Source organism: Notamacropus eugenii, chromosome X, assembly GCF_028372415.1.
Source record: "Notamacropus eugenii isolate mMacEug1 chromosome X, mMacEug1.pri_v2, whole genome shotgun sequence".
Taxonomy (NCBI): Eukaryota; Metazoa; Chordata; class Mammalia; order Diprotodontia; family Macropodidae; genus Notamacropus; species Notamacropus eugenii.
Genome location: NC_092879.1, coordinates 53,004,080 through 53,030,259, shown reverse-complemented (window position 1 = coordinate 53,030,259; position 26,180 = coordinate 53,004,080). Strand labels below are relative to the sequence as shown.

The 26,180-nt window shown below is 41.2% G+C and overlaps 1 protein-coding gene across 5 annotated transcripts in view; it reads left to right on the top strand.

Annotated features, from left to right (window-relative positions):
• Positions 1-26,180, top strand: part of ENOX2 (ecto-NOX disulfide-thiol exchanger 2) — a 364,798-nt gene that overhangs the window by 7,816 nt on the left and 330,802 nt on the right. Inside the window, exon 1 of one of the 5 annotated variants that reach the window (XM_072626232.1) lies at positions 24,582-24,739. The exons of 3 other annotated variants lie outside the window; for them this stretch is intronic. The gene's annotated coding sequence lies outside the window, so the exon portion shown is untranslated. Of the gene's footprint in view, positions 1-24,581; positions 24,740-26,180 lie in introns of those variants that run through there. One more of the 5 variants, XM_072626233.1, reaches the window with a different exon arrangement.

The following is a 26,180-nucleotide window of genomic DNA, read 5'->3' as shown; positions in this document are numbered from 1 at the left end:
CATATAATTTTTAAAATTGTATTTATTTTTTTCCCAATTACAGGTCAGGACAATTTTTAGTATTCATTTTTACAAGATTTTAAGTTCCAAATTCTCCCTCCTTCCCTTTCCTTCCCTCCCCTCTTCCTAAAATGGTAGGCAGTTTGATAATAGGTTATATATGTGCTGTCATATGTCACAGTTGTGAAAGTTGTGAAAGAAGAAACAGATCAAAAGGAAAAAAAGACCACAAAGAAGAATAAAGTAAATGAAAAAAGTATACTTCAATCTGCGTTCCAAGTCCATCAGTTCTTTATCAAGGTGTGGATAGCATTTTCCCCCATGAATCCTTTGTACTTGCCTTGGATCATTGTGTTGCTGAGAAGAGCTGAGCCATTCATAGTTGATCATCACATGATGTTGCTGATTTTGTGTACAATATTTTTCTGGTTGTGCTCATTTCATTTTACATCAGTTCCTACAAGTCATTCCAGGTTTTTCTGAAGTCTGCCTGATCATCATTTCTTATGGAACAATAGTATTCCATTATATTCATATACTACAGCTTGTTCAGCCATTCCCCAATTAATGAACATCCCCTCAATTTCCAATATTTTGCCACCATGAAAAGGGCTGCTATAAATATTTTTGTACAAATAGGTCCTTTTCCCTTTTTTATGGTCTCTTTGGGATACAAACCTAGTAGTGGTATTGCTACATCAAAGGGTATGAACAGTTTGGTTACTCTTTGGGCATAGTTCCAAATTGCTCTCCAGAATGGTTGGATCACTTCACAACTCTACCACCAGTGCATCAGTGTCCCAATTTTCCCCCATCCTCTCCCACATTTATCATTTTCCTTTTCTGTCATATTAGCCAATCTGATAGGTGTGAGGTAGTATCTCAGAGTTGTTTTTATTTCTATTTCTCTAATCAAAAGTGATTTAGAGCACTTTTTCATATGCCTATAGATAGCTTTGATTTCTTCATTTGAAAACTGCCTGGTCATATCCTTTGACCATTTATCAATTGGAGAATAGCTTGTATTCTTATAAATTTGACTCAGTTCTCTATATTTGAGAAATGAGGCCTTTAACAGAGACATTTGTTGTAAAGATTGTTTTCCAGCTTTCTGCTTGCCTTCTAATATTGGTTGCATTGATTTTGTTTGGTGCATATATAATTTTATATAAAATCAATCCAAGGTTACTTGGGGAGGTAGACACTGGACTAGGGCAAAGCTAGGATCTGGAAAGATATCCTGTAAGCAGAGGTAATCTGTGTGGTGGCGTGGAGGCAGGAGCCAGAATGTTCTGTGAGGAACCATAAAGGGCTTGAAGAGAAGCCATACATACAGTACTAAGGCTGGAAAGGTGGCTTGGATGTATGTTGGGAAAGACTTTGAATGTCAAACAAAGGAGTTTGTCTTTTACCTTCGTGGTCCTAGGGAGACACTGAAGTTTACTGAGCTGTGGAGTGACATAGGCAGACCTGTGTTTTAGTAAATATCACTTGCAGCTGGGTGGAGGATGAGGAGAGAGATGGGAGGTGGGAAACAAGTTAGGAAGCAGTACTTTTATAGTACTTAGTGAGAGGCACTGAAGGCCCTGTGGCCATGTTAGTGGTTGGCAGGAGACAGATCTGAGAGGTGGTGTGCTGATAGAATTGGCAAGACTTGGCATCCAAAGGGCTCGGTGTGGTAAGGGAGACTGAAGGGTAGAGGATAAAGGTGGGATGACTAGAAGAGATAGTGGAGCCCTCACTAAAAATTGGAAAGTCAGGAAGAAGGTTGAGTTTTGGGGTAAAGAGAATGAGCTTGGACCTCCAGCCAAGAGGGCTTTTTGATCAGAGGCAGTTCCCCTGGCTCCCAAACACCTACTCCAGCAAAAATTTGGACCAGATAATGACCCAGAAATCCAAGAAGAAGTAACTGTGAGTGACTTGTAGCCCAGCAGTGCCCCAAAAGTCAGCCAGAAGCCCTAATGCAATAGGAAAAGAAGCTGCCAGGAGGACTGGTACCAGAACAGTCATATAAGGCAGCAGCTTCCTAGTGTGACCAGAGAGAGGTCAGAAAAGTCCCTGGGTGAGGACTTTGGAAACCCCAGCAGCAGCCAGACCAGGGGCAAGGCAGCAGCAGCAGAGACTAGAACAGCTTAGGGACTCCAAGGTTCCAGGCACTTTCTCCTGAGATTCCATAGAAGCCCTATAGATCCGTGGTTCTGAACCTCAGTGATTCCAGGGTGGGGGGTATCCCTGATAAGTAGGAGTCAGCCCAGGAACCCAGATGACTCAGGACAACAAGCAAGCCCCACCACACCAGCCAAAAGATCAGCAGGAGCTAGAGCCTAACCTGGGCAGAAAGACTCAGTTTAGGAACTAAGGCCAGAGAGAAGAGAGGGGAGTGAGAGACAGACAGAGAGAGGGAGAGAAGCAACCCAAAGAAGACCCTGACCAGTATTTTAAAAAATTATTGTTGATCTAAAAGGAATGAGTGACAACTGCAAGTAGAGACTGAAAGAAAAAAATGGATTTTCCATAAAGACTATATTAATATCTGAAAGAAATAAGCAAGAAATTTTAAAAAATCAAATCAAAGTTCTAGAGGAAAGAACTGGAAGGAGGATAAATAACTTTGAAGAGAAAACCCTAAAAACTAGAAGAGAAGAAACAAAAATGATGACTCCATGAGACAACAAAAAAAATTGAAAAAAAATCAAGAGATTAAAAAATAGAAATAAAGATAAGCTATAAAAAACTGATTTGGAAAACAGATCCAGGAGAGATCATTTAAGAATCATTGGACTCCCTGAAAACCATGATAAAAAAAAGGCTGATCCCTTTATTTCAAAAACAATAAATAAACAACTGGTCAGAAAAGAAGCAGAGGGCAAAGTGAAGGTAGAAAGTATCCACAGTCACCTCATGAAAGGACCCCAAAAGGAAAAGTCTCAAGCATGTCCTATCCAAAATCTAGAGAGGAAAAAGAAAAAAACCCTCCAGAAAGAAGCAGTTTTCATGCTAACAATAGTCAGGATCACCCAGGACCTGGCAGCTTCTACTCCAAAGGAGAGATCTTGGAGGACAGTATTCCATAAGGCAAAGTTAGACTTACTTACTCTCCAAAGTTGAGGATCATCCTAAAGGGGGAAAATGGACCCTTAATGGAATAGCAGTTTGGTTAGAAATATCAAACTCATAGTAACAAGCAGGGATGGAAAGGGTGGTTAAAAGGGAGGATAATACTGGGGAGGGGCAAGCTAGGTTCTCAAGCATAACAAATTTACTTATTCTTGAAGGGGGGACAGTGTTAAAAGGAAAAAGAAAAAAACAACTAGAATCGGGTGGGGGGCACAGTTTATCAGTTGGGGAATGGCCAAGCAAATCGGGGTGTATGAATATAAAGGAATAATTGTAGAATTATTACATTATTAAAGAGAATTTCCAGGGATCTTGGGGAGTAGTACCTGATGAAGAGTGAAATGGGCAGGACCAGGAGAACAGTTTATACAATGACAATGACAAGAACATTGTAAAGAAAAAAGACTGAAGAACTCTGATAAATCATGTTTCTAGAAGACCTAGGGTGAAAGAAGCATGTCACCTTCCTCCTGACACAGAGGAAGGACATAATGTACAGAAAGAGGCATCCATTATGGACCTGACCATTGTATGGCCTCATTTTTCTTGACTATGTGTATTCATTACATGGCTTTCCCCCCTTTTTTCCTCACAGTTTTTAATTATGGCAGAGATGTGAGAAGTGGGGAGAGTTAGGAATAATGTTGCTAAGAAAAAAAAGGGTCACTGAAATGTTTTTTTAAAAAATGTATAGAATACCACAAAGAGATTAAAGAAAAAGGAAAAGGGCCCAAATGTACAAAAATATTTATAATAGCTCTTTTTGTGGTTGCAAAGAATTGGAAACTGAAGAGGTATCCATTAGTTATGGAATGGATGAGCAAGTTATGGCATATGGATGTAATGGGTTACTGTAGTGCTATAAGAAATGAAGGGTACAGTTTCAGAGAAACTTGGAAAGACCTATATGAACTGATACAGAGTGAAGTGAGCAGAACCAGGAGGACAGTGTATAAGAGAATAATAATATTGTAAAGTCAAACAACTTAGACAGACTTACAGAGCTGGAGAAGGCAGTTTCTGGTTAATTAAAAAAAAAAAACCAAAATTTAATTTGAAAATTGCAAAAAAAAAGTGAACAACAGAGAAGGAAGTTGGACCTCTTGGACCTCCAGCCAAGAGGGCTTTTTGATCAGAGGCAGTTCCCCTGGCTCCCAAACACCTACTCCAGCAAAAATTTGGACCAGATAATGATCCAGAAATCCAAGAAGAAGTAACTGTGAGTGACTTGTAGCCCAGCAGTGCCCCAAAAGTCAGCCAGAAGCCCTAATGCAATAGGAAAAGAAGCTGCCAGTAGAATGTGGAATGAGCTCTGTACTTTTTAAGCAAAAGCAAGCAGCGTGAAGTAGTATCAAGTAAAATCCTCTTTTTGTCTTCTGTGTTTGGGAAAATGCTCATTTTTGTATGTTTTAATTCAGAATTTAAAAAATAAAAATAAAAATGATGAGTTCTGTTTTGGATGTGTCTTATTTGAGATGCCTACAGGACATACTGATGGAGACACACATTTACAGATATATGTATATGTGCATATACATACTCACACACAGATACACACACACACATACACACACACGTATATATTATTTGCATAGAGATGATAAATTGAACCCATGGGACCAGATGTCAAAGGGCTGTGTAGAGATGGAGACCTAACACAAAGTCTTGGGTTTCTCTGAGGAGGGGTCCTCAGCCAGGTTGGAGGAGAAACAAGAGAGAAGTGTCCTGAAAAATCCTGAGAGGAAAGGGTCAAGAAGGATGGGGATTGAGAAGAGGCCTCCAGGCCTGACCATCAAGAGATCTCTGATGACTTTGGAAAAAAACCATCTCATCTAAGTGATGAAATTTGAAACCAGGTTTCAAGGGGCCTAGAAGTAAGTGACAAGACAGAAAGCAGAAGTAATAAGTGAAGACACAGTTTTTTCTAGGTGCTTGAAAGGGAAGACAGATGGGAATGATGGAATCCTAATAAAGATGAACAGCAGGCCTATTGCCCCTACCTAGCCACTTCCCCCCCAATATCCTAATTTCTTTGTATATGCCTTACTGCTCACTAGAACAACAGGTGTGTCCATGAACTTATATTCCTCACAGAATAGCAGGTGTGTCCATGTGATGGGGTCCCAGTCACTGCCTCTAGCTAGCCGCTTCCGCCAGACTCATTCCTCATATTTCCCACAGAAAGAGCAGGTGTGTCCATGCGCCCAACCACAGCCACATCCAAGTAGTCTCAGACAGGACCACAGTACTCAGTCAATCAGAAAGCAGCACCCCCAGGATGCTCGAGCAGGATGTGGACCCCAAAACAACAGAAGAGACTTTCCCTAAGTAAGCACCTGTGTAGTAATAGTAAAGAACTGACCAAGAGTGAACTTGTGACATAGAGAGGCTTATTATAATATCATTATCATACATATATATACCCCCCTCAATGGATTTTTCTGTATGCATTGTAGGTATATACATACACAGTTCCACTGTGACTGAGACCCCTCCCCTATTACCTAATCCCTTAACAAACCCTTACTGCCTTTTTGATATTCATAATTTCTGTTATGTAATTGCATCTTTACACTCTAAAAATACATCTTGCTTTCTCTGAAGTTGCTGGTTCCTCTTAGAACTGAGCCTGCTTCATGAGAGGCGTCAATCTCAATAAATCCCTCTACTTGGATTAGAGGTGTTCTGACTGAATTCTTTGGGATGCTTCCACAATAACACATCATGAAACTTCAACAGGAAGAAAGGTAGCTTAATGGGCTGATAGGATCTTGGGGCACTTTCAAGGACAGGAGGGACCTGGACTTATTGGTAGACTTTAGGGAAGGATGAAGCCTTGGCCCTGTCAAGTGATCCCAATTCAGAAATAGATATTGTTTTGTCAAGGAAATGGTATTTAATATGATATTGTCACTCTGCCTTAAGGACCATGGGAGCGTTCCATCTTCCCTGCAAATGAGACTTCTGTATGTCTTGTCTCCCCATTAGTATATGAGTTCTTTTAAAGCAGTAACTGTCATGCTTTTTTCTTTGCTTTCCTAGTGCTTAGCACAGTACTTGGCACATTGTTGTTGCTGTTCTGTCAAGTCTGATTCTATGTGATCCCATGGACAAAGTTTTCTTAGCAAAGATAACAGAGTGGTTTGCTATTGCCTTCTCCAGTGTGTCCCCATTTTACAGATGAAAAACTGAGGCAAATAGCGGTTGAGTGACTTGCCCACGGTCACATAGCTAGGAAGTATCTGAGACTGGATTTAAACTCAGATCTTCCTGATTCAGGCCCATACTCTATCTACTGCACCATCTAACTGTCCCACTTAGCACATAGTAAGTGCTTAATGAGTGTTTTGTTCATTTAGACTGAAGATGTGTGTGCTTAGGGAAAGTGGGTGATTGTGGGTGGCAGTCTACGGCCAGAAATGGGATCAAAGGTACAAGTCAAGGCAGTGACTTTGGTGAGAAGAAAGGCTAGCTCTTCTTCACAGACTAGAGCAAATGAGGAGAGAAGTGGAGATGGTATCAATCACGCAGCAAGCATCTGTAAAGTACCTACTATGTGCCAGGCACTGTGCTTGCTACTGGGGATACAGATGCAAAGAATGAAACAAAGTCTACCCATAAAGAGTTTGCATTCTAATGGCGGAGACATGTAAGCAGAGACAGAAAAAAATATAAATATAAGGGCCTTTAAGATATAGAATAGGGATAAGGCCAAGCTCGTGAGGAGTCTCCTTACTTTTCTCAGGAGCATCATCAGGGAAGAGTAAGAAGATTGCCTCAATGCCATGACAGAGATTGAGGCACGAATCCTGACTTTGCATGAGGAGACCTGTATTCAAATGCTGCCTCTAAAACTTGGGATGCAACCAGGGCAAGTCTCTTTACCTTCTGAGCCTCAGTTTCCTAATCTGTTAAATAGGGGCACTCATTCATTCACTGTCTGTTTTGGTCATTGTTTCTTTGATGATTGTAACCCATTCATTTAGTCCCTAAATCTGGATAAAGCACTAGTCACTGAACCAGTAAGCCTTTTTAAAGTACTCACTATGTGCGAGGTACTGGGCTGAGAGCTGGAAACAGAAAGGCAAAATAGTGAGCTCTCAAGGAGCTTGCTTTCTAATAGGAAAGAAAACATTAGCCAAAAAACCCCATGTACATAAAAGGTATATACATATATATTTTTAACATTCTTTTTTTTAACATTTTGAGTTCCAAATTCTCTCCTCCCTTCCTACCCCTCCATCACTCATTGACAAGGCAAGCAGTATGATGCTCATTATACATGTGAAGTTATACAAAACAGATTTCAATAACAGAAAAGATAAAGTGTAAACAGAAGATAATCTCAAAGAAGCAAGTAGCTGTTTGGAGGACTGGAAAGGTCTCCTGCACAAATTGGGGTTTGAGATGAGCCTTGATGGGAGCCAGGATTTGGAGGTGAGCACTGACAAGAAGCTGGATTGTACAGTAAGTGGAGAGGGGCATGGCTGAAGAAACCTGAGAAGGTAGGAAGAAGCATGTTATGAAGGGCTTTGAATACCAAACAGGATTGTCTCTTTGATCCTGAGGGTAATAGGGAGCCAATGTAGTTTATTGAGCAGGAAGGTCATGTAGATAGACCAGTGCTTGAAGAAGATCATCTTGGCAGTTGAATAGAAGTAGAGAGACCAATCAGAAGGCTACTGCAGTTGTCTAGATGAGAGCTAACTAGGACCTGTAGCGGGATGGTGGCAGCTGTCTGAGTGGTACACACAAGAGGTGTTGAGAAGGCAGAAAAAAGATTTGACTGATTGGATATGAGTATGTGGGGGAGTTGAGGATGACAGAAGTGAGCCTGGGTGACTGCAGGGATACTGGTGCCCTTGACAGTAATAGGGAAGTTCAGAAGAAGGGAGGGTTAGGGAGAGGGAGGGGCAGATAATGAGTTTTGCTTTTCCATGTTGACTTTCAGATGCCTGTGGGGACCAATAGACAGTTGGTGATGTGGGCATGGAACTCAGGAAAGAGAACAGAGGTGGACAGGATAGATAGATCTGGGAAGCATTGGCCCAGAAATGATAGTTGAACTCATGGGAATGATTGATATTACTGGGGGAGGTGGTAAAGATCAGGGATGGGCAGACCACCATTCGTAGGCCAAATCCGTCCCTCGGAAGAGTGATTTGTCACTAAGATCTTGGGCTACACAGAAACAGGCAGTGGGCTAGAGTTGGATGACCCCCTTGGTATAGAGGGAGAAGAGGGTCTAGGACAGAGCCTTGGGGGACACCCCAAGCTAGTGAGTAAGATCTGGATAAAGATCCAGCAAAGGAGACTGTGAAGGAGCAGTCAGACAGGTAGGAGAAGAACCAGGAGAGAGTGGCATCATAAAAGCTTAGAGAGGAGAGAATACCTGGGGGAAAAGGTGATCAAGTGTGTCATGGACTGCAAAGAGGTCAAGAAGGATGAGATTTGACAATGAAGAGGTTGTTGTTGACTTTGTTGGACTTTTTGGTAAATTTTTTATTTTATGCTTAAATACAGGAGGAGAAAAGCAAAAAAAGAAGAAAAAAGCATTGCCATATACACAACAGATCACGAGAGGATTTAGTATAAAACAGTAAATTTCCATTTCATGAAAACCTATATAATAAATGTTACACATTATTTTCAAAGCTGGTCAGCTTTTCTTTGCTTCCTTGTTGGTTTCTTTTGTTTTCTGCTGTGTATTTTTTACTTTATTTTTTTCCCTTCCCTTTCCCCTACCCTAAAGAAGGGTACAATTAAGCATGGAGATACACATACATACATACATACATACATACATACATATGTATACACATACATGTACATAAATATCTATATACATACACATATACACTCATACACATATATGTAAGATCATACTATGCTTATTTCCTCCTATCATCTGTTTCTCTGAAGGTAATTAGCATCTTCCTTCACAAGTGCAAGTCTTTCCATATTTTTCTAAACCTGCTCATCATTTCCCACACCACAGCAATATTCCTTTCAGGAGTCAGATAGCATCTTCCTTCATAGGATCTTTGAGGTTAATTTGGATATTTATAATTGTTAGAATGACTTGGCTGCTTAAAGTTGTTCTTAAAACAGTACTGCTGTCACTGTGTTCAGTGTTCTCTTGGTTTTGCTCATTTCGCTCTTCATTATTTCGTGGAGGTCTCTCCATGCTTTTCTAAAAATCATTGAGCTCATCATTTCTTATAGCAGAGTAATACTCCATCATGAGCACATACCACAATTTGTTTAGCCTTTTCCCAATTGACAGGCATCCCCACAATTTCCAATTCTTTGCCACCACAAAGAGAACTACTATAAATATTTTAGAACATACAGGTTCTTTTCCATTTTCCCTAATCATCTTGGGAAATAGACCTAATTATGGTATTGCTAGGTCAAAGGGTATAGGCAGTTTAATAACTCTTTGGGCATAATTCCAAATCTCTCTCCAAAATGGTTGGATCAGCTCACAGATCCACCAACAATGAATAAAGGTCCCAATTTTTCCACATCCCCTCCAACGTTTGTCACTTTCCATTTCCATCATTTTAGCCAGTGATACCTGAAGGTTGTTTTAATTTAATCAATAATGATTTAGAGCATTTTTTCATATGACTATAAATTGTTTTGATTTGTTCATCAGAAAACTGCCTATTCATTTCCTTTGACTATTCACCAATTGGGGAATGACTCACATTCTTATAGATTTGGCAAAGTTCTTTAGATATTTGAGATATGAGATCTTTATCTGAGGACCTGCCCTATAATTTTTTCCTAGTTTTCTGCTTTCCTTCTGATTTTGGCTACATTTGTTTTATTTGTACAAAAACTTTTAAATTTAATGTAATCAAAATTATCCATTTTACATCTAACACTATCTATTATTTGTTCATAAGTTGTTCACCTATCCATAAGTCTGATAGGTAACATGTTCCATATTCTTCAAATTTTCTTGTAATTTTTCCCTTTATATCTAAGTCGTATCCATTTTGATCTTATCTTGGTAAATGGTCTAAGATTCTGGTCTATGCCCAATTTATTTCTTTTTTTTGCATTTTCACCTTAGTTATGTTGCACAGAAGAATTAAAATGAATGGGAGAAACATAAAACAAAACAAAACATAATACAAAAAAAAATAGTCTGCTTCATTCTGCCATCCAATTCCATAGTTCTTTCTCAGGATGTGGAAGGCATTTCACCTCAAGAGTCCATTGGGAATTTTTTAAGTCCGTGGATTGCAATAAAGTACTAAGTCTTTAGTAAAAATTCCTCACACACTGTGATTGTTGCTGTGTACAAAGTTCTCCTGGTTCTGCTCCTTTCACTCAACATCAGTTCATATAAGTCTTTTCAGGCTCTCTGGAGTCTTCCTGTTCCTCATTTCTTATAGCACAATAAATAGTATTCCTTTACATTCATATACCACAACTTGTTTAGCCATTCTCCAATTGATGGACATCCCCTTGATTTCCAGTTTCTGTGCCCAATTTCTCCCAGACTGCTTTCCAGTTTTTCCAATGCTTTTTTAAATCAAACAATGAATTCTTATCCCCAAAACTTGAGTCTTTACTCTTATCAAACACTGGTAACATTCCTTTCCTGCTATAGATTGTATGTGTACTCTGTTCCACTGATCTACATTTCTATTTCTTAGCCTGTACTAGACAGTTTTTTGATAATTACTGCTTTATAATATAGTTTAAGATCTGGTACTGCTAAACCTCCTTCCTTTATATTTTTTTCCATTATTTCCTTTGATATTCTTGACCTTTTGTTCTTCCAAATGAGTTTTGTTATTTTTTTCTAGCTCCATGAAATAATCTTTTGGTAATTTAATTGGGATGACATTGAATATATTGAATAATTTTGGTAAAATGTCATTTTTTATTATACTGGGCCTGTCTGTCCATAAGCAATTAATGTTTCTCCATTTATTTAAATCTGATTTTATTTGTATACAAACTTCTTTATGGTTTTATTCTTATAGATCCTGGGTTTGTTTTGGTAGGTGTATTCCCAGGTATTTTATGCTGTCTAGAGTTATTTTAAATGAGGCATCTCTAGCTATCTCTTCCTGCACAATCCTGTTGGCAATATATAGGAATGCTGATGATTTATGTGGGTTTACTTTATATCCTGCTACTTTGCTGAAATTATTATTTCAATTAACTTTTTAGTTGAGTCTTTAGGATTTTCCAAGTATGTTATCATATCATCTGCAAAAAGAGATAGTTTTATTACCTTATTCCCTATTCTGATTCCTTTTATTTCTTTTTCTTCTCTTATTGTTATTGCTAGGATTTCCAATATAGTATTGAATAATATTGGTGGCAGTGGACATCCTTTTTCCACACCTGATCTAGCTTATCCCCGTTATAAGTGATGCTTGCTAAGGGTTTTAGGTAAATGCTTCTTATTAATTTAAGGAAAAGTCCATCTATTTCTATACTTTCATGTGTTTTTAATAGAAATGAGTGTTGTACTTTGTCAAATTCTTTTTCTGCATATGTGGATGTTATCATATGATTTATGTTACTTTTATTATTTATATAATCAATTATACTAATAGCTTTCCTTATGTTAAACTATCCTTGCATTCGTGGTATGAATCCTACATGGTCATAATATATAATCTTCGTTATATATTGTTGTAATCTTTTAGCTAGTATTTTATGTAGGATTTTTGCATCCATGCATTCATCCAGTTAATGAAATTGGTTTATAATTTTCTTTCTCAGTTTTACTTTTTAGGGTTTAGGTATCAGTATCATATTTTTTTTTCATAAAAGGAGTTTGGTAGGACCCCTTGTTTGCCTATTATTCCAAATAATTTATTTAGTATTGGAATTAGTTGATATTTAAATGTTTGATAAAATTCACTTGTAAATCCTTCTAGTCTAGTGCTTTTTTCTTAGGAAGTTCATTTATGGCCTTTTCAATTTCTTTTTCTAAAATAGGGCTATTTAGCTATTCTATTTCCTCTTCTGCTAATCTGGGCAGTTTGTATTTTTGTAAATATTCTTAATTTCACTGAATTTGTTGAATTTATTGGCATACAATCGTTGTTAACTTTGGAGAGAGCAGTGTCCAGTGGAATGATGAGTTTCAAAAGCCAAATTATAGAGGGTTTATAGGTGAGTGAGAGGAAAAGAAGTAGAGGTACCTAGTATAAATGGCCTTCTTGAGGAATTTTAATAGAGTAGGGGAGGAGAAATATATAATGATATCTAGTAGGACTATTCAGATCAAATGAGAGTTTTTTTAAGGATAGGGTACTTTTATAGGTAGCCATGAAGGAAGTGGCAAACAGTGGGAGTTTGAAGATTAGAGAGAGAAACAGTGGTGTGCTAATGGTAACAGTATGCAGGTTGTGAGGAGATGGGATCAAGGGTGCATATAGTGGAGTCGGCCATTTCATGAAGTCAGAGATTTCTATTGGGTCTTGGTTCCTGTTGAACTAATAACGTTCAGAGGCCTCTTCAAACAACATAGAGTGTTGTGTACCTAGCACTTCATACATCAGACCTAAAACAGAGCTGTGCTATTGTGTTTTTAAATTCTCTGGGAAGAGGGTTTTAGTTGAGAGCTACTGAAAGCTGTGATAGAATTGAATGTATTCCTTGAGAACTAATGTTGTTGGTTAATTTATTTTTTTAGTGTTATACAGATATATTTTTCTACCAATCCATCCCTAGGGACAGCCTTTGTTGAATTCAACTAGTAACCTGGTTTACAGACCATAGCATGAGCCTATACTATATTCTTGACATTATGATAATACACTACATATGTCTGAGATCACAACTGCATAGGTAATCAAATGACTTGGGACTATGTAATTTCCCCCTTACAAATATATTTGTTTTTCACGGAGTCACAGAAGCTTGGAATCAGAAGAAATCTTAGTAGTCATTGAGCCCATCCTGTAATTCAATAGGAAGCCCCTTGATAACATCCTTAGCAAGAGGGCATCCAGCTTTGCCTTGAAGTCTTTCAGTGAGGTCTTTGACTTGAAGATCCACCATCTTTTGAAGCCATTGCACCTGGTGATCTCATCAGCTTCCATGGATTCAAAACTCATCTGTATGCAGATGACTCCGTTTTGCTTATCCAGCCCTAATCTCTCTCCCAGTTGCCCAGGTTCAAAACCTCAGTGTCATTCTTGATTCCTCACTGTCCCTCATACCCCATTTCCAATCAGTAGTCAAGTCCTGTCATTTCTACCTTTGTGACATTGCTTGCAAAGCCCTGTTTTTCTCCTCTGCCACTGCCACCACCCTGGTCTCAGGTGCTCATCCACTCACCCCTGCTCTATTACAATAGCCGACCAGTTGCCCTCCTTACCTTAAGTCTCTCCCCACTCCAATCCAATCCAATCCAAGCTGTCAAATTGATCTTGACAAAACACGAGTCTGAATCTATTGCTCCCCTATTCAGTAAACCCTGGTGACTCCCTGTTACATTGATGATCAAATAGCAAATCCTGTTTGACTTTCAAAGCCCTTCATAACGTGACCCTTCCCAACCTTTCTAGCCTTCCCACACCTTCTTTCCACCCATCCACAAACTCTGCAGCCTGGTGACACCAGCCTCCTTGCAATCTCTCACACACAACACTGCATCTCAACTTGGAACATTTTCATTAGCTGTCCCCTATACCTGGAATGGTTTCCCTCTTCATCTCTACCTCCTGGCTTCCCTGCCTACCTTCAGGGTTCACCCAAGTTCCACTTTCTGGCTGATACCTTTTCCAGTTTTTAATCTTGGTACTTTCCCTCTGAGATTACTCCCAGGTTATCCTATATATGTATGTGTGTGTGTACGTATACATATGTACACCCATGTAAATATATATACACTTAGGTATAAGAGAGCTATCTCTCTTATTTTTATGCAGTTTAGTGACTTTGAGGGCATAGTTCCAAATGGTTCATACTTCAGATTGTTGCTATGTGCTCGGCCCCATGGCATGTACTGAGGATACAAATACAAGGAAGCAAGATGGTCCCTACCTCAAAACATGTACACTCAAATGGGAGGAGGCAGCTCCTAAAGAGAAACCAGGAAGTGGTGGTGGGGTAGGGTAAGAAGGCTGGCTGCAAGGAGATTGAAAAGTCAGGAGAATGGGTTGAGACAGGAGTGAACCTTCATCCTTTGTGTCTTATTCTGTCTTCTGGGACAAACAGAATACATCTAATCCCTTTTACAAATGACAGTCTTTTTTTAATGTTTATTTATTTATTTTTAGTTTTCAACATTCATTTCCACAAAATTTTGAGTTCCAAATTTTCTCCCCATCTCTCCCCTCCTCCTACCCCATAACACCTGACATTCTATTTACCCCTCCCCCTAATTTGCCCTCCCTTCTATCACACTCCTCCCTTCCCTTATCCTCATTTTCTCTCTTTTCTTGTAGGGCAAGATAGATTTCTATACCCCATTACTTGTATATCTTATTTCCCAGTTGCTTGCAAAAACAATTCTCAACATTCATTCCTAAAACTTTGAGTTCCAACTTCTCTCCCTTCCTCCCTCCTCACCCATCCCCATTGAGAAAGCAAGCAATGCAATATAGGTTATATATGTGTAGTTTTGCAAAAGACTTCCATAATAGTCATGTTATATAAGACTAATTATATTTACCTCCATCCTATTCTACCCCCATTTATTCTATTCTCTCTTTTGACCTCGTCCCTCCTCAAAAGTGTTTACTTCTAATTATTTCCTCCTTCCATTTGCCCTCTCTTCTATCATCCCCCGACCCCACTTGTGACCTGCTCCCCTACATTCCTGTAGTATGACATATTTTCATACCCAATGGAGTGAGCATGTTATTCCCTGCTTAAGCCAAATGTGATAAGAGTAAGCTTCATTTTTTCCCCTCTCACCTCCCCCCTTTTCTCTTATATTGAAAAAGCTTTTTCTTGCCTCCTTTATGACAGATAACTTGCCCCGTTCCATTTCTCCCTTTCTCCTCCCAATATATTCCTCTCTCACCTCTTAATTTTATTTTTAGATATCATTCCTTCCTATTCAACTCACCCTGTGCTCTCTGTCTATATGTGTGTGTATGTGTATGTATAATCCCTCCAACTATGCAACTATTGAGAAAAGTCTCAAGAGTTACAAATATTATCTTTCCTTGTAGGAATGTAAACAGTTCCACTTTAGTAAGTCCCTTATGATTTCTCCTTCCTGTTCACCTTTTCATGCTTCTCTTGATTCTTGTGTGTTTGAAAGTCAAATTTTCTATTCAGCTCTGGTCTTTTCACTAAGAATGCTTGAAAGTCCTCTATTTCAGTGAATGACTATATTTCCCCTGAAGTATTATACTTAGTTTTTCTGGGTAGGTGATTCTTGGTTTTAATTCTAGCTCCTTTGATTTCTGGAATATCATATTGCAAGCCCTTTGATCCCTTAACATAGAAGCTGCTAGATCTTGTGTTATCCTGATTGTATTTCCACAATACTCGAATTGTTTCTTTCTGGCTGCTTGCAATATTTTCTCCTTGACCTGAAAACTCTGGAATTTGGCTACAATATTCCTAGGAGTTTCTCTTTTCAGATCTCTTTCAGGAGGTGATCAGTGGATTCTCTCAATATTTATTTTACCATCTAGTTCTAGAATGTCAAAGCAGTTTTCCTTGATAATTTCATGAGAGATGATGTCTAGGCTCTTTCTTTGATCATGGCTTTCAGATAGTCCCATAATTTTTAAATTACCTCTCCTGGACATACTTTCCAGGTCAGTTGTTTTTCCAATGAGATATTTCATATTATCTTCTATTTTTTTCATTCTTTTGGTTCTATTTTGTAATTTCTTGGTTTCTCATAAAGTCATTAGCTTCCATCTGCTCCATTCTAACTTTTAAAAAACTATTTTCTTCAGTGAACTTTTGAACCTCCTTTTCCATTTGGCTAATTCTGCTTTTTAAAGCATTTTTCTCCTCATTGGCTTTTTGGACCTCTTTTGCCAATTGAGTTAGCCTATTTTTAAAGGTGTTATTTTCTTCAGCATTTTTTGAGGTCTCCTTTAGCAAGTTGTTGACTCACTTTTCAAGATTTTCTTGCATCTCTCTCATTTCTCTTCCCAATTTTTCCTCCACCACTCTTACTTGATTTTCAAAATCCTTTTTGAGTTCTTCTATGGCCTAAAACCATTGCATATTTATTTTGGAGGTTTTGGATGCAGAAGCCTTGACATTTAGGTCTTCCTCTGATAGTATGCATTGTTCTTCCTCATTGTTCTTTCTGACACTGGGTAATTCACTTAACCTCTCAGTGCCCCTGGTGACTCTCTAATACTAGGAGTTGCAGAATGGGTGCTGATCTGCTTTGGTAGAGTGAGTTTTCTCACAGGGAGTTCCTTATACCAATGAAATCACAGGTCCACTTCCCCCCACACCCAAGTCATCTTATTAGATTTAGCACAATGTTTTGTCTAGCCTATTCAGATTCTTTTGGATCTCAACTCATGTATCAAGTTGATTTGCCGTCACTTCTAGGTCTGTCTTCTGCCAATCTGACAAATTTGCTCTCTCATATTTCCACCCAAGTCGTTGATAAAAGAGATAAATGGCTGAAGGCTAAAGGCAAATTCTTAAGGCACTCCACTAGAGACCTCCTCCCCCTTTGATGTCAAATGATCAGTGACTATTCTTTTGGGTCTGGTCCTTCAACTAGATTTGAATCCATCTAACTATGTTATTGTTTAGCCCACATCTCTTTATCTTGTCCCCCAGAATTCCTTTAGACACTGTCAAATGCTTGGCAGAAATCTAGGTATAAGTATTCCCGTTGAATTCCCCTCATCTATTCTAGTAACCTGGTCAAGGGAGGTATGAAGCTAGTCTGTTATGACCTATTCTTGAGAAAGCCATCCTAGTTCCTTGGCATTGCCACTTCCTTTTCTAAATATTCATCAAAAATCAGGCAACATTTGCTGTGCTTCAGTTCTGTAGTGCCTCTCTTGTTCCTTCTGGTCTTGGAAATATTACTCGAAGTTGCTCAACAATCACAGCCTCCTGTTTTCTTCCCCCAGTTTTGGGATGTAGCATGTCTGGCCCTCATGATTTCAGCCCATTTAAGGCAGGTAGGTGTTCTTGGGGTCTCCTTATATTGGATGTTAGTTTCCTGTTAGCCATTTTTGTTTTGTTCTTTCTAATCGAAACACAATTCTCCTTGGGCATTCCCTCTTATTTTCTCTAACAAACCACACCCCCAACCCCCACCCCATCCTCAAGCTCTAATTTTTGGTCTTTTCTTATCTATTGGTTCCTTCCTTGCTGCCTACAAACATGCCCAGGTTCCCCTCATTCCCCCCAAAGCCTGCACTCAAGCTTACCTTTCCCACTAGCAGAGTTCTATCCCTTTCTCAACTAAACTCCTTGGGAAAAAAAAATCCAAACTGTATATGGTCCATGCTTCTGCTTCCTTTGCTCTTGCTCTTTTCTATATCTACAATTCCTCCAAAATCTGACTTCTGACCTCATTGGTCAACTGAAACTGCTCTTCACTGCTACCGCTGATCTCTTAATTGACCAATTGAATGGCCTTTTTTCACTCCTCATGCTTCTTGACCTCTCTGCAGCATTTGACCCTCATGTGACACACTCTTAATCATCTTATCTTTATCTCATCAATCTCTCCTTTCTCTTTGTGTCCCTCTTGATTCTCTCTCTTCCAGTCTGACTGCTCCTCTGTTTTCTTTGCTGGATCTTCATCCACATCATGTCCACCATCTTTGGGTGACCCTCATTTCCTAAACCTTTAGAGGCCCCTTGGTAGTGCAGTAGATAGAGTGGTAGGCCTGGAGTCTGGAAGACCTGAGTTCAAATGTGGCCTCAGATACTTACAAGTTTGTATGACCCTGGGCAAGTCACTTAACCTCTGTTTACCTCAGTTTCCTCATCTGTAAAATGGGGATACTAACAGCACCTACCTTACCTCACAGGGTTGTTGTGAGGATCAAATGAAATAATTGTAAATCTCTTAGCACAATGCCTGACACAAAGTAGGTACAGTATAAATGCTTATTCCCTTCTCTTATTCCCTCCCCTTTCTCTTTTCTGTCTATACTATTTTTTGTTTGGTGTCCTTATCAGTTCCTATAGGTTCATCTGTGCGTAGATGATTCTGAGATCTTCTATCCATGACTAGTCTCTCTCCTTAGCTCCAATGCCACTTCATCAACTGTCTATTGGATAGTTCACATTGAATGACTCACAGACACCTCCAACTCAACATGTCCAATAGAGAACATGTGATCATTTCCCCTTAAATATCTCCTCTGTTCAGATTAGCTGTCATTGTCAAGGATACCATTCATCATCATTTTATTTATGTGGTATTGGCATTATCCCCAACAAACATTTCTAAAGTGCCAGGCAGAATGCCAGGCAAGGGGATACAAAGAGAGTCAAAAGGCAGTCTCTGCCCTTGAGGAGCTCACATTCCAGTGGGAGAGAAAACATGCAAATGACCTTGTACACACAAGATACATATGGGGGAAAAGGAGCCAAGGCTCAGGCAGTGGTGAGGATAAGAAAAGCCTCCTGCAGAATGTGCGATCCCAGCTGACCCTGGAAAGAAGCTAGCAAAGCTAAGAGACAGGCAAGGACATTTTGGGCCTGAGGAGCAGTTAGTGCAAAAAAGACATGCTGGATTCTAAGAAAAAACAGCCTGGTCCCTGGGAATAGAGGCCATGGATCACAGTAGAGCGTTAAGAAGTCTAGAAAGGTAGGAAGGGCTTTCCAGGTGAAGCAGAGGATTTTGTATTTAATCCTGGAGGTCATAGAGAGCCATTGGAGTTTATTGACTGGGGGTGGAGTTGTAGGGGATTACATAATCAGATCAGAACTTTTATGAAGGTCCCTTTCTCATCAGACTGGAGGATAGACTAGAGTGAGGAGAGGCTAATGAGCAGGTACTGAATTAAAGCCCGAGGTGAGGAGGGACTGTGTGAATGGGGAGAAAAGCCCCCTAGGGGTGTGCTGGAGCCAGCTCCTTAAATTTTCGTGAGTACATTTACAGCTTAGAAATCTGTGATAGCTACAGATCAAGGCTTCGTTGATTGTTTTATTGATTGTCTAGGCTTAAGAAAGTGATGGATAAAAAATTCATAATGTAGATTAAGCCTAAAAGTGTGTCCCAAGGATTTCTCCCCCAGAAAGCTGGTTGTTAAACATTTATCGGCACACTATTGGATGCATATGAGATGTTGTGAAGGTAATAAAGACAAAATCTGGCAACAGATTGGATATGTGGGCTGAGTGATAATGAGGATTCTAGGGTGACTCTCAGTTTTTGAGCCTAGGTGACTAGAAAGATGGAGGTATCCTCAAAAGTAACAGGGAGCTTTTGGAGAGGGAAGGATTTGGGGAGGGTGAAAAAAATGAGTCTTATTTTGGACACAAGTTTAAGATGCCTTTGGGACATCCAGTTCAAGCTGTCCAGTAGGCAGTTAGTGGAACTGGAGCTCAGCAGAGAGGTCTGGGCTGGATTGACAGTTCTCAAGTGAGATCTGAGCAGCCCAGTGGTCCCCAAGACCCTTTGAAGGGGTCCTCAAGGTCAAAATTATTTTCATAATAATTCTGAGACATTTTAATTTTTAATATGATAAATGTCACATAGAGATGCCCACATAGAGAAAAACTCTTTGAGGGGGTGATCAGTAATTTTTAAGAGTGGAAAGGGGTGCTGAGACCTTTTTGCCTCAATCAATAGATTGGAGAATTAGCTGCATGGAGATGATACTAGAATCCATGTGACTCCTCATTCTAACTCACCATGCAAAACCAAAATTTGTCGTTTCTGCCTTTACAATATCTCTACTACATGTTCTTCAAGCCCTCATCACCTCTCATCTGGACTCTCACCTTCCAATGGGTGTCCCTGCCTCAAGTGTCTCCCCACTCCACTCCATCCTCTACTCAGCTGCCAAAGTGATTTTTCATAATTAGAGATCTGAGCTCCCTCCTCACTGCACTCCAGTGGCTCCCTATTACCTACGGGATCAAAGATCAGGTCCTCTGTTTGGCATCTGCCCCTGTTCCCAGCCTGGCTCTTTCCTCCCTTTGCTGTCTTCTCATGGCTCTGTCTCCTTCCTCCTCCCTCCAATCCAGCTCCACTGGTCTAACCTTAGTTCTCCTGACCCAACACTCCAGCTCCTGCCTCCATATGTTTTTACTGGCCATCACCCATGCCTGGAATGTTCTTCCTCATTATCTCTGCCTCTGTTTCTTTGGCTTCCTTTGAGATTCATTTCAAATCCTGCCTTCTACAGGAAGCTTTTCCTGGCCCTCCCTCCCCTATTGCCCCTGCCTTTAAGACTAACTCCCATTTCCTCTGTATATATCTTGAATATACCTAATTATTTACATATCTCCCCCACTAGATTTGTAAACTCCTTGAGATCAACAAATGTTTTTCCTTTCTTTGTATAGCTTAGTCTCTAGAACATAGTAGGTGCTTACCAATGCTTGCTGGCCAAGTAAATGGAGATAAAATAACAGATGTAGCATGAAGTGATACACTTGCAGGAGAGTCAGGAAGAGAACCCAAAAAGGAGTGAACAGGAACGGTCTAAGAACTTCCAGAAATGGTGGTCCCGGGGAGGTATCTTCGAGGTGACAAGCCTGCTGCAGGTCTCGAAGTGGAAGAGTCCAGAGAATTGAGCAGAGCTGGGAAAAGATTGAGCACAGACAACTTGGCTACAAATTTGATGAGCATGCTATTTATGCCTTTAAATCATTAACGAAAAGGTCAAAGTGCCCAAGGTCAGGTGCAGATCCCTGGGGCCCTCCATTAGTGACCTCTGACCAAACAGACATTGAATCATTAAGAACCAACCTTTGAAGATTCTAGAAGTATTTGTGTTTTACAAATCACTTTCCTTATAATACTCCATAAGGTAGTGGTGAATATGTCATTAATTCCATTTTACAGAGAAGGAAACTGAGGCTCAGAAACCCAAAATTACTTCTTAGTCATACAGATAGTTAAGCAGCAGTCAGGATTCAAATGTGACTTCAAGCCAGCACCCCTCCTGCTGTGCTGCCCTCCTCCCCTACCACCTTCTCTCTCTCTCTCTCTCTCTGTCTCTCCCCCTCTCCCCCTCCTCCCCTCTCTCTCTCCCTCTGTCTGTCTTCTCCCTCCCCTTTCTGTCTCTCCCTCTCTGTCTGTCTCTCTAAATGTGACATGAGTTGTAGGGATATTATTATCTTTACCCCCTTCCCTGACCAGGGGGAAAACAACATGGAACACTGCCACTGTATCACCAACTATGCCCTTAACAGATAGGCCAATCATATCTGGAGATTTTAGCCAACTGTAGAGTACAGGAAGTTTTCAGTGATTTTTCTTTGTGGATGCAGCAATGAGCCCCCAGCTCCTGGGTTCGTCAGTAAGTGGATGATCTATTTCTATTTCCCACCAGTATCGGAGCAGGGGGCCTGCCTTGCTTGCTGTCGGGCCCTGTGTGGCCCAGAGTTATGACAGTGTCAGTTTTTCCAGGGTTTCTGTCTGTCTGTTGCTGCAGAGATTAGGCAAACAGACCCCTCGGCCCAATGTGATGGGTCTTAAATCTTTTTCCAGCTGGGCTGGGCTATTAGATTTATATGTATTAAAAAAAGAAATGAAGTGTTTACTGGTGGGGCAGTTTAGAGAAGATCAAAACAGACTAGGTCAAACCCTACCCCCACCCCCACCACCCCCACGCCCTGTCCAACCCTCACCTCCACTTTGTCTCCCTCTAGCAAGCCAGTCTAAACATTGACTTTGCAAGAGTGACTGCTGATCTGATGCCTGAGAATTTCTATTCCTATCCTGGCTACTGGTTTCTTGTTTTTTTCTGTCAAAAATGGGAAGTTCTTCTAAATCCTTTACTTACTTATATATGGTACAAATGCATGATGGAAGTGGGGGTGTAGTTGTTTTAGCAATGGGGAGGGGGGAATCTCACACATAGAGACATTGCATTGTAGTGAAAAGAGGGCCAGACTTGAAAGCAGAGGACCTGGGTTCTGATTCTACCTCTGTGTGATCCAGAGAAGTCACTTCACTTTCTTGCCCTTTACTTCCTTCCTCTATAAATTGGGGAAGTCGGGACTCTGACTTCTGGAAGCCTTCTTGCCTTAAATCTCTGACCCTGCAGCAAAATCCCAAGCCAAAGCATGGGGGTGGCCCTTTGCTCACTACCCTGTGCAGAGCTAATGGAATGGGTTGAAAGTATTAGAGAAGAGCTGGAAAACTACATGGAGAAATTGGGGGGAATAAACTTATTTGTCTAGTGAGCTGGGAAAGGTAAGAAGGAGGGCAGAAGGGTCCATGGAGCACTCCTTTGCTTCTCTCCACTTCCTCTTGGGGAAGTCAGCAAGTTCCCCAAGAACCTCTTTTGTCTCATGGGCTCTTCCCTGTACAATAAGAGGCCTGTGAGATTGTAAACTCTTTGAGAGTAGGCTGTTTGCCTTTGAATCCTCAGGGCCAAGCCCAGTGCCTGGCACAGGTGGGAGAAAGGATTTTGTTTGGGTCCAGGTCCAATCAGAAGGCCTCCAAAAGCCCCTTTGATGGGAGATTCAGGGAAATGTGTAGGTGATTAATAAGTGTCAAATCAAATAGGTACCCTAGTTTGTTCTCCTCCCATGCATTTCTTTTGTCAGGCCATCGGGGCCTTTAGAGGTAAATTGGTTGGCCCTCAGAGGGTGAAGATTAGCAGACAGTTTGAGAACCCTGAAAGCTGTCCACATACCCAAGGTCACCATGGGAGCCAGCCTCAATATCCTTCAGTCAAGACACTGCCTTCTAATTGAAGAATGCTTTGGGTAAGCTTCAAACCTCATCTAAGAGGCAGAATTAGCAGGGACCCTGTCCTTCTTTTTCTCCCATTCAGTTTTCTTCCATTCCTTGTGGGTCACTCAGAACAATTTAATCCCTTCTGAACTTCTTTGCATATTGCTAGTTCCCAAACCCCAAGCAGGAATTGGGCCTTGGACGTGTCTGGCAAGGTTCATGTTTCCAGAGACAGGATGGGGAATATATTTATTGCTCACTGTGTCAGCAGGGTTTCTGGTGAAGGCCAGCATTGGTCATCTCCCTTTGGGTGGTAGGAGTAGGCACTGGGGGAGGGAAGCAGAGACTGAGGAAATGTGATGGGTGTCATGTTTGGAGGAGAAGCTGGATTTAGGGTTGGAAATTCTCAAAGGAATATACACAGGACTATGAAATAAATAACAAAATGGATAAATGAATATAAAAATATAAAACAAATAATACATGCAGGCCTGTGAAATAAATGAGAGAATATATAATTTTATATATTTGTATATATATGTGTGTATGTATATATGTGTATGTGCATACATACATATACATACACACACACACACACACACATATATATATATATATATATATATATATATATATATATATATATATATATATATATATATATATATACATATATATATGATAAGAAACATCTAGGCCTGTGAAATAGCTAAGAGGGCTAGAGTTCTTTGGAGAGTAGAATGTACGTGTGTGAGTGTGTGGATCCACATAGGTTGTGTTGCCAGGCGCAAACATTTGACTTATAACACTTCTCATCACTTAGTGTAGTGGAAGAAACGTGAGCCTTGGTGCTGTATCTCTCTAGGCCTATCCCAGCTGGGACAAGTTATTCTTCCTCCCTGGGCTATAGTTTTCTCATTAGTAAAATGAGGGGGTTGGACTAGATGAGTCCCAAGCTCTACAATTTTATGATTAAGCCTGTCACATTCTCTTTCAGAACCTCTGTTAGCCTTGTTACTTCTAGGATAGTCTAACCCAGGGGCAGGGAACCTACAGCCTCAAGGCCACATGTGACCTTGTAGGTCCTCGGATGTGACCTTTTGACTGAGTCCAAGTTACACAGAGCAAATCCTTTTATTAAGGAGATTTGTTCTGTGAAGTTTGGATTCATTCAAAGGGCCACCCTTGAGGACCTAGAGGGCCACATGTGACCTTGAGGGTGCAGGTTCCACACCCCTGGCCTTGAGCTTGACTTTCAAGGCTCTCTACAGTCTGGTCCCAACTCCTTTTGTACTCTTCCCCTACACAACTCCACTGCTTCAATTTTCGTCAGTCATTTAGTCAAAAAGCCTTTATTAAGCTCTTGCTATGTGCCAGACTGAGAAGGCAGGGAGATGAGGAAAGGCCTGTAGAAGGTGGGGTTTGAAATGAGTCTTGAAGGAAGACAGAGGAGCCAGCAGACAGAAGTGAGAAAGAAGAATATTGCAGACATGGGTGGTGGTCTCCAGGACAGAGGTATGGAGGGTTGGGTCTAGAGGACTATGGTTAGGCCATTGGAGCTGGATGGTAGGGAGTGGGGAGGGGAGGGAGCTGTGAGGAGGCTAGAGAGGGAGGAAGGGGCCAGGCTGGGAACAAGTGTAAATGCCAAACAGAGGACTTGATCTTTGATCCCGTAGGTGGGAGTACATTGAGCAGGGTTGGGACAGGCCCAGAGTTCCACTTTAGTCAAATCTCAGGCAGCACGATGGAGATTGGATTGGAGTGGGGAGACACTTGAGGCAGGACACCCATTAGAAGACTATTTCTGGAATCCAGGTGAGAGGTAATGAGGGTCCGAACATAAACAAGAAATGTTGTGAAGGGAGAAATAACAAGACTTGACCCTAGATCAGATCTGTGGACTTAGGGTTAGGGAGTACATTGGAGGCATGAGGCACTGGAGGCCTGTGAAAGTCATGAAGATTGGACATGGAGTGTCAGGGAGGACCAGAGAGAAGGCTGATTTAGTTGACCCATGGAGTGTGTGAAGGGAAATCATGTATGGGGCTGAGAAGGGGGATCAGAGCCAGGTCATGGAGGACTTGAAATGGCAGGCAGAATTTGTTTTTATCCTAGATGTAAAGGGAAGACACTGGAGTTTATTGAACAAGGGATTGACGTGGTCAGGTCTGTACTTTAAGCAAATCACTTTGGCAGCTGTGTGGAGGATGGATTGGAGAGGGGAGAGCCTTGGGTCAGGGAGAGTCATCAGAGACCAGTGCCTAATGGTCCAGGGGAGAGGTGGGGAGGGCTTGAATCAGAGTGGTGGCTGGGAGAGGGGAGGGGATGGGTACAATGGATGTTGTACAGGCCGAAATGGCAAGGTATGCAGCTGATTGGATGGGGTAGAGGAAAGTGAGAGGTCAAGGATGGCCCAAGATTTCAGAAGCTAGGCCACTTAGAAGACAATAGTGTCTTTGACAGAAATTGGGAAGGGGGTTTGAGGGAGAGGTAACTGTCCTGTTTTGGCCATGTTGTCTTTGAGATGTTAGTGGGGTGTTGGGTGGGAAAAACTTGATAGACTGTTGGTGGTGCAGGCCTGGAGCCCAGCTAAAGATGGAGTCAGTCTAAGATGGTAAGGCCCAGCAAGGCAGGGCTTGTTTTATCACTCCAGTGCCCACACAGTCTGGGGTGTACCTGCTGCTGCTTAATGTTTCTCCCATGAGAGGGTGTGCTTTTTTTTTGTTTCATTCCCCCTCCCACCCCCACTGACCCAGCTCTTTTCTGGAAATGGAGGCCCAAAGGCCAGCTGAGGTGGGGAGGCGGTATTGGTAAAGGGAAGGGGAGATCAGGCAGAGCATTTTGCTCTTTGAATTCAAGGGAACCATCCAATTTGTGTGTGTTTGCTCTGTGGTTAAGCCCCTGTTCTGTGTGTGTCTTGGATCTGTTTGGGCAGAGAACACGTGTGTCTTTGATTAACCTTTGGTTTGCTCCTCTGCTGAACTGAGTACAGTGCCCACCCCCCCCCCACCCCCCCATCCCCCCACCCCACCCCCAGCACTCAAGCCCAGGCTAGGCTGCAGCAGAGGCCCTGGGCTGTGGGAGGAAAGGCCTGAGGGGAGACCCCCAGCCAAGTGAGAGTGATGGAGAAGACTCAGGCCACTTGGGGCTCCCATGGTTACCCCATCCTTGCAGCAGAGCAGGCTTTGGGCTGTCAGGGGTCGGGGCTGCTTAGCAGAGCACATGACAAGGCATCTTGCTACTACCAGACACCAGC